We start from the raw sequence: 9,551 nt of genomic DNA, 5'->3' as shown, positions 1-9,551 counted from the left end.
CTTTTCTGTTTCATGCTATGTGTTCTTGGACCATGTAAGGAATGGTTGTTTCTTTGGTGTCCTAAATCTTCTTGGAGAAGATACCTGATTCCTTCCTACTGATTTATCTGGGGAAAAAGCTTTAGCCTCCATTAACAACAACAAAGGAAGGAATTAGGACTTCCACAGGGAGATCTTCATTTCAGAGGCATCACCAAGTGAGTTGCAGAGTAAGATAGAGTCTGTAGGATGGTGTTGTGGAGAATGGAAGCCAATAATTTTTCTCTGAGGTCTTGCAGAGTCAATGTAGACCAGCCCAGCACTGAGAGATCACCCAGCTGGCTTCTTTGACTAATAAATGAATGTATTTTTTCCAATGTACTTAAATTTTATTCCTATATAAAAGGACATAAATTCAGAAACAACTGTGAAAACACACAGGTGAACAAATCTCTCAGTCGCTGCTCATTAGGAATTTAGCTTTAACTATAGGAGTCAGAGAACAATTTAATAAGTGCATGTGACATAATTTCCTTAAGGATACATCCAAAGGAGAAAGGCAAATTGGAGAAAGCGATAATCGTGGTGTGTGCAGGTTTATAGACACCATAATCTGTGAGGTTCTTTGCATATTGTATGATGTACAGAATCAGGAATGGAAGGTACCCATTGGATTATCAAAAACAAATCACATAATAAAAATATTTAAAAAAGAAAAAAAGGAAACAGACCACAACCCCAAACCCAAGAATAATAAAGAAGGAAATGTCTTGAAAGTAAACTGAAAAAGCATCCTATTTCATCCACTACTGGACCATATGAAAACCACTGTTATCTAATAAATATGAGACAGGTGCAGGAAAAAGAGGTAGATCATTCCCTAAAGGGGAGGCATGTAATCACGAGGCAGGTACAGGAAGGTCATCTACTCCATCTGTGGCTCTTGAGTCTGGAGGAACCACAGCTCTCAAGCTGGCTGCTTGTACTCACTCCAAGCTTGCTCTAATTTTTTGGTTCCATTCATGGACATTTTTCCCCACTAGCAAGGACTGACCTGCCCCTTAAACTATTCTTACCCCTAGTGAAGTACTTTCCAAAAATTTTTGCCCATTTCCAAAAATATGAAAGGTACACTATATTGTGATTCACAATGTACTTTTGTGTACCCACACATAGGCACAACACACAACACACACAATGAACATACAACACACATACACCACGTTAAAACATGTATTCATACATATGCACAGTATACACAATACACAGCATACACACAAATAACATGGGCATGCATGCTTAGATGCATACACATCAATGTAGATACACCCATAAAACAACACGCATAGTGCTCTAGTTTGCAAGCTGCCAGAATATCATATACCAGGACTGGAGTGGCTTTTTAAAAGGGGAATTTAACAAGTTACAAGTTTACAGTTCTAAGCTTATAAAAATGTGCAAAGTAAGGCATCCAGGGAAAGATATCTTAATTCAAGGATGGTAAGTGGAAGGAAGCATATTATATATTAAGATATCTTAATTCAAGGAAGGTCTATCAGCTGGGGAAGCACATGGCTGGCATCTGCTGGTCCCTTGATCCTGGACTCCATTGCTTTCAACCTCTGATTCTGTGGAGATTCCTTACTTTTCTTCTCCAGGGCTGGTTTTCATTTCTTGGCTTCTCTTGGCTCTTTCCATGTTCTTCTTGCTTAACATCTCATGGTGATGGCTTCTGGGTTCCAAGCATCTCCAAATATTCATGTCTCTGTTTTCCAAGTGTTGGCATCTGTGTCAGCTCTCTCTCTGTTTGCTCTGTATTTCAGTCATGTAAATCGTTTCTGTCATCTCTCCAAAATATTTCCTTTTTTAAAGGGTTCCAGTAAACTAATGAAGACCAACCTGGAATGGGTGGAGTCACATCTCAGTCTAATTAAAAGGTCACATTCATACTTGGGTGTGTCTCATCTCCGTGGAAATAATTTAGTATAAAGTTTCCAATTTACACTATTGAATCAAAATTAAAAGGAGGTTGCCCTCACAGATTGGAGATTGGATCATGATTAAACATGTCTTTTCTGCGATACATAATAATTTCAAACTAGCACACATATTCAACAAAAAATTTCTTGAAATGATTTTGAACAAACCCATACTAGATATGTTTCCCTTTGATGTGCTCTCTATCATTATATTCTAATTCACTAGAAAAATGCTATTTTGAACCTGTCTGAGCAAACATCTCAAAATATGGCATTCATGCTTCTAGCAATTTATCCTCACCATTCTTCAACATATTCTTGCATCTCTTTCTCTCATTATTGAAGATTCCTATGAAACAACATTTGTGCTGGTTTGAAAGGATGTATTTACCCTAGAAAACCATGTTTTAATCCTAATCCCATTTTGTAAAGGCAGCCATTTCTTCTAATCCTTATTCAATGCTGCATGTATGAGACTGTACTTAGATCATCTCCCTGGAGAAGTGTTTTAATCAAGAGTGGTTTTTAAGGTGGATTAGGTGATTACATGTCTCCTCCATTTGTGTGGGTCTTGATTAGGTTCTGAAGTCCTATAAAAGATGAAATATTTTGGAGGATGAAGGAGATTCAGAGAGAGCAAAGAAGAATGATATAGCCATGAGAAACAGAGACCACCAGCCAGAGACCTTTGGAGATGAATAAGGAAAATGCCTCCTGGGGAGCTTCATGAAACAGGAAGCCAGGAGGAGAAGCTAGCAGAAGAGACCGTGTTTGCCATGAGAGAGTAACCCTGACTGTGTCCACCATGATCCTTTCCAGATGAGAGAGACTCTGACTGTGTTTGCCATGAGTCCTTCCACTTGAGAGAGAAACTCTGAACTTCATCAGCCTTCTTGAATCAAGGTGTCTTTCTCTGGGTTCCTTGGATTGGAAATCTCTATAGACTTGGTATAACTGGGACATTTTCTCAGCCTTAGAACTGTAAACTGACAACTTATTAAATTCCCCTTTTTAAAAGTCATTCCATTTCTGGTATATTGCATTCCAGCAGTGAGCAAACTAGAACAACATGCTTTTCATTATTCACAGAATGTGTTTATTTATCTACTTTTATAACTCAGCCACCAATTAAACCCAGTACATAGAGTATTGTTAAATCCTTAAAGGTGTGCACAGTATATCAAGGTAAAAACGATGGAAGTCAATAAAAGGAAAACACTGTCACTTCCATCCAATTGACCTGAAGGAAAAGAACTGTCATCTTCCTGTGCTAATATCAAAAGAAAAGGTTCACAAAGTGATTACTCCAGGAATCCTTGAATGAGGAGGTGCAGTTTTCCTGGTGGGGAGGGAGTGACAAATTCCATTTGAACCAAGAGGAGAATACCTGACAGAGAAAGTAGGGGAATAAAGGTGTGCCAGAGCTTTGAATCTGGCATGTTGGTGAAGGTGCAAACCAAAGTCAATGTCACGGTGACCATGGTCAAAGCCAGGGAGGCCATGGTATGTGTGTGTGTGTGTGTCTGTGTGTATGCCTACGTGTATTTGCTATGCTAGAACAGAGGTGATATGAAGACCACAATGTAAATCCATAATTGGAAATAAAGAAAATATTCATTATTATTTGTGAGCATCCTTAGGGACCATGTTAATAAAGAAGAAGAGATACAACATGTAGCTAAGGGACTACATTTACCAGAAGTTCCTGCAGCAGTAAGACTACCTCAGTGGTGAACACCGGTATGAAAACAAGATGCAATGTGTATAAAAAGTGATTTATTACTTCAAATGAAATATATTTCATAGTTTGAAAAGCAATGGGAGAAACATAACATGTACACCGATAGACTGAACCACACAAAGTATATTATCTTTCAGATATTACATCTCAATTACATCTATACAGACATAAAATAACTAAGTTGAGAACAATAAAATTGGTGGAAAACCTTCAGTTTGTTTTTGAAATAATGGAAAAAGAGAATAAAACACTCAGATCTAATCATACATAAATAAAAATTTGAACAAATTGCAAAGGAGAAAGTGAATGGCTAATAAACCAACATATATTTAACCTCACCAATAAAGGAATAACTGTAAAGTAAAGGTTTTTGTATCCCCTTTCACCAATTAAAATTTTTCATATTTTATATCAATAACCAGTGTGATAAAGTATATCTCATGAACTGATGTTTCAACATAGTATTTACCTGCATTGGACTGGAACTTTCCCATTCATACACACACATCCTCAGATATCTTATCTTTAAAATAAGAAGGAGGTTCTCCCCTCCAGCACCTGCCTTCACTGCAAATACTCCAATTTTCCCTACATTCCTTAACTACAAATCTCCTTGGACAGATCTACTACATTTCTAGATTCAATTTCATGCTTATGTTTATTATTCTAATTGGGTTTCCATTCCTAATAATGCATGAGTTCATTAACTCATAAACTGCGAAATTCAATGGAATTCTCCTTTTTATGAATATGAAAAATATTAAATGCATTAATAAATTAAGCAAACATGAAGGCAAACAAGGAGAATTCTTGGTCATGGGGAAGACTCAATTAGCACTCAGATGACCTCAGATAAAAGTTCTGAGCTCCCATTTGAGCTGAACCCTTCCATCAGTACTTCTTGCCTCTCCAACTAAACTGGATGATGTCTCCATAAGGTTGGTCTCCAGGTGGAAGGTTTAATTCTTCCCTGAGTGTGTGGTGAAGGAGACTGAAACTCTATCCCAAGACAAAAGACAGCAGGAACGAGTCAGGAATTGGCCCCCAACCAGAGCTACAACCTCAAAGATAAAATCACATCCAATGTAGCCTGAGGTTGCAAAAGCTGAGGGATAGGTATAGAAGAGATATTAACAGCTCCCTTATAACTGCTTTTTAGGTAAAATTGACTCTTACTATTCCAGTCAATTATCCATCATATACCTTTGGTAAAGTAGTCTGAACAGAAAAAAAATGTTCTAGCTGTTTGTCTGTACCCAGGAGACCAGGTTATGAGATGAATCCAGTTGTATGATTCATCTTCCATGAACTCGTCTTCCTTCCATCAATCTAACCACATAAATAAAGACTATCCAATCCTTGACATAATGCTTATCTGAGGTCTAAGGCAGGGGAAACCTATCCTGACTAGATCCACTAGATCTCCAAAGTACTGACTCTGCAGGTGGATACAGCCCCTGTTATTGTCTTCAGAAATGTCTTATTGTCCTTTCCAACCAAGTGGATAACTGTTTACTTAACATAAAACCATGGGTGCTACATGCTTTTGTTTGATGGGGCTTTGCCAAAACACTTAAGAACACAATACGTGTAATAGAAATTAGGACCTGTTATAGAGCCTTTTGTATATAAAATCTTTATTCATTACAGGAAATATATTTAGATATTTTATGCACCATGGAAAGTTTCTACCAATTATATGGAAATTCTCATTTAATTTTACCCCTGTATCATTGAATGGTACTTAATTTACTTAGTTAATGGTTATGTTATGATTTCTATTCATTTAAATTGGAAATAAAATAAAAAATTAAAAATGTAATAAAAATTAACATTTATTGCGATAAAAATCAATATTTCAAAATTGTATGACTTTGAAATGTATGATTCACTGGTAATCGTTACATTTGTTATATTTGTCTTCCATATCTGACATACTTTACCTAAACTTTTCATCCCTTCAAACAGAATCTGTGCAGTCATTAAGCAATATCTCTCCAATCCCCTTGCTTTGGTTACCTGGTACTCTGTAATCCATTACCTAGCTCTATGAATCTGCTTACCCTATGTATTTCATATATGCTAGATGATACAATATTTGTCTTTTTTGCATGTGTCTGGATCATTTCACTCAATATGATCTCTTAAGGTTCACTCATGTTGGAGCACAAATCAAAACTTCATTCTTTTTCCTGTGTCAGTAACATTCCATTGTATGCATATACTACATATTATCAGCCCATCCGTTGCTGGATAATTGGGTTCATTCATGTCTGGTAAAATAATAAAAAAGTAGTAAATGGCATAACACTGAAGATGGGAAGTCAGACAAATATCAGATCTAAAAAAGGAAATCTCCAGCTATTAAAATAGAGAACACACAAAAGTTGAGATTAAGTGTAGTAAGTGGGAGTAGCATATGGCAGAAAGAAAGAACCAGAATGAAACCCAAAGGATCCTCCAGGTCAATCATTGGAGAATTTTGTTTGTGTGTGCTTTGCCCATAACATTCCCATCTTTGTGTCCCTGGCATTACTGCAGGTAAAACTTGTCATTCCCACAACAATTCCTGGGTTGCCAAGTCAAATAGGATGTTCCTGTATTTTGGGGGACATGAGAAGGAAAAATGTTTATTTCTACTTACCATAAACATGCTGATCAGGAGCATGGGGCCCGATGGAATACTTATATTTGAGGAAGTCACGGTAGTCTGGAGTAGAAATTCTGTAGCTGCTTATAAAATGTATAGCTTGTCTCTCATCCTCATTTCCAAGAATTTTACAATGGTACTGAGGGCAAAATGGAAGGTATCATCATTCAAGATTTGGGTTTTGAAACAGCCCAATAAATTTTGTTGAATTGAATTGAAATTATTTCTTAAGGTAGACTGTTTGTGGATATGACCCATTTTTCCACCTCAATCTAAATCCATATGTTTTCAATTAGGCTGTGTTGTTCCCCTATTGAATGGTTGAATCTATTTATCCACCTTTGAATCTAGTTGGGCTGAAACTTTTTAAATTGTTTTGGCTGAAAGAATAGCGTGGAAGTAGCAGTTTACATTAAGAGGACTCAGTGTGTTTTTGCAGGTCTCCCTTGGGTCTCCACTTCAGCCGTGTGAAGAACCCCAGGCTAGACTGTGGTTGGATGAAAGAAATATGGAGGAATCATCACTGTCAAGTGCACCCTAGACCAACCTATTACTACCTAATCCCAATATTTGAGGGACACAGCCAGGACCAGCTGAGCCTTCATAGCTGACAAACAGCTGTCTGCACTGCAATGAGTAGCATTGCAGTGATCAGAATATCTCCACAACACAAAATTGGCTGCATTATCATAAACCACTTAATTTTGAGAGTGTTTGTTATGGAGCAATTACAGTCTGAAACAATAGACAATGTGAAAAGGACTTAGGGCATTAAGAATAATCGACTGCTTCTTATTATTGGGCATGCCATCAGATGTATGAAGTAGCATGCATAATCACTCTTATTCAAGTTTATTTCACATAAGTGTATTAAAAAGTGACGACTGATGACGTTGCCTTGTAACAAAGCAGGAGATGTTGGAGGGAAATGCATATTTATGTAGGAATAACTCATGGCCCAGAATCAAAACACTTCCAAGAGTATTTTAAGAATGATTTCAAGCATTTACATTATCATAATATCTGAAGAGAGTTTGAATATATGGGTGATTTCAAATTTGGAAGAAAGAGAAAATGCATAGATTTTTCAATTGTGTCCTTTAAAGTTTATGAGGAATGTAAAGAAAGGGCAGCTATTTGTTTAGAGGAATGAAAGAGTCATATTTATCATCCATTGAAATAATATAGAATATGATGTTTAGTACACATTCCAATGTATATGAAAATTAACATATATGCACCAAGATTTACCAATTCAAAGATTAGAGGTGAATCATGAAAATAATCAATGTGAGCAGAATTGCAGACAGAAAAATCAACTGCTGTTTATACTGATTCGTTCAGGTATCTGAGAATAGTACTTACAATCACACTGTTATTCCCATTGATTTAAGAGAAGTATATTAAAAAGTGACTGCCTTTGAGAGTCCATTTGGGTTAAGCAGTAGATGTTGAGTGGACATGCATCCATATTCAGGATGAACTTGTGCCCTTACCCACAACACTCCATTCCCAGAGGAATCATTAGGCTGGATTTCAAGCTCTTGAGTAAATCATCATTTCACCATGAAGATTGAACAGAGTTTTGAACATTAAAGCTATAAAAGTTGGAAGAAAGCATCAGCCAATAGATTGTGCTGTAATTAAATGCACGATTTAATTTTTGTTAAATTAATTTTTCTCACAAAAAATAGAAAAGTTCAGCTATTTACTTTAGAGGAATGAAAAGTCTTATTTATTTCCCATTAGTAATACAGAACATGCTACCCGGATCTGCACCCAAGTGCATAATATTTTGCACATCAAAGTCAAGGTTTCTTACTTTATGAGTTGATGAAAACCATCAACAGCAATTCTCTCCTTTACTAATGGCATGCATAATATAATCTTTTTTGACATATTTAATGTCATAGATCTATGATATGTTTAGTTGCCATGAAATTTCAAAGACTCTTAATTTAGTCACTGAGGGTTTGAGCACTTCCATCACTGCACTTCTTCAGTCCCAGAACCAATGAACATTTTATGCTCTTAAACCAAGGAGTCTCTTCAGAGCCCCCTTTAGCTCTTTTTTCCTCAAACTGTAGATGAAGGGGTTCAGCATGGGGGCGACCACAGTGTACATGACTGAGGCTTGGGCACTTGCGTGTGCACTAGACATAGAAAAAGAACTTATGTACACACCAATACTCGTACAGTAAAATAAGAAGACCACAGAGAGGTGGGATGCACAGGTGGAAAATGCTTTATACTTCCCCAGAGCTGATGAAATCACATGTATGGAGGAAACAATCTTAGAATAGGAGAAAATAATGCCAATAAATGGCCCTCCACCAAGCAGCACAGTTACAAAATACATCACTATCTCATTGAGGAAGGTGTGGGAACAGGCAAGTTGGACCATATGATTATATTCACAAAAAAATGGGACATTTCCAAGGGTGCACAAAAGGACAGTCATGACACCATTATGCCTTGTAACAAAGCATTCAGAAAAATTATGATCCAGGACCCCAGAACCAGCAGGACACAGAGATGGGGGTTCATGATGACTGCGTAGTGCAGGGGGTGACAGATGGCCACGAAGCCATCATAAGCCATCACAGTCAGGAGAATATCATACAACCCCATAAAGTGTAAGAAAAAGTACATCTGGGTGAGGCAGTCTGCATATTTTATGACTCTCCTCTGCAACTGGATGTTCACCAGCATCTTTGGGATGATGGTGGAGGATACACAGATGTCAGCAAAGGACAGGTTGGAGAGGAAGAAGTACATGAGCATGTGCAGGTGTGTGTCACAGATGGTCACCAGGGTGATGAGTAGGTTCCCAGTGACGGTGACCAGGTACATGGGCAGGAAGAGCCCAAAGAGGAAAGGCTGCAGTTCTGCTTCCTCTGAAATTCCAGGAGATAAATTTCTGAAATTTCTGTTTCATTTTCTGGTTGCATGTTATTGGTGTGACTACCTAAAAATAGATGAAAAACATGACTAATTCCCAAACAAACAGGTATTATTCAACTAGCTATAATTTACATTTTGATGACAAGTTATATTTTAATATTGTATAAATACATATTGATGAAATACATTGATGAAAAAGTTAAGGGTTCTCTTTAATTGAAGACAAAATAAGAATGCCTTCCAAATCCTTACACAGGTGATGATACATAAAAATGATCTACCATAAAAGCCAAGCTGT

General features: G+C 37.1%; 1 pseudogene; it reads right to left on the bottom strand.

Moving 5' to 3' along the window:
* Nucleotides 1-8,372: 8,372 nt before the first annotated feature.
* On the bottom strand, nt 8,373-9,300 carry LOC143649217 (olfactory receptor 7A17-like; annotated as a pseudogene).
* Between the last annotated feature and the right edge of the window lie 251 nt (nt 9,301-9,551).

Source organism: Tamandua tetradactyla, chromosome 11 (genome assembly GCF_023851605.1).
Source record: "Tamandua tetradactyla isolate mTamTet1 chromosome 11, mTamTet1.pri, whole genome shotgun sequence".
Taxonomy (NCBI): Eukaryota; Metazoa; Chordata; class Mammalia; order Pilosa; family Myrmecophagidae; genus Tamandua; species Tamandua tetradactyla.
The sequence above is the reverse complement of the archived record's forward strand: the minus strand, read 5'-3'. Positions and strand labels throughout refer to the sequence as shown.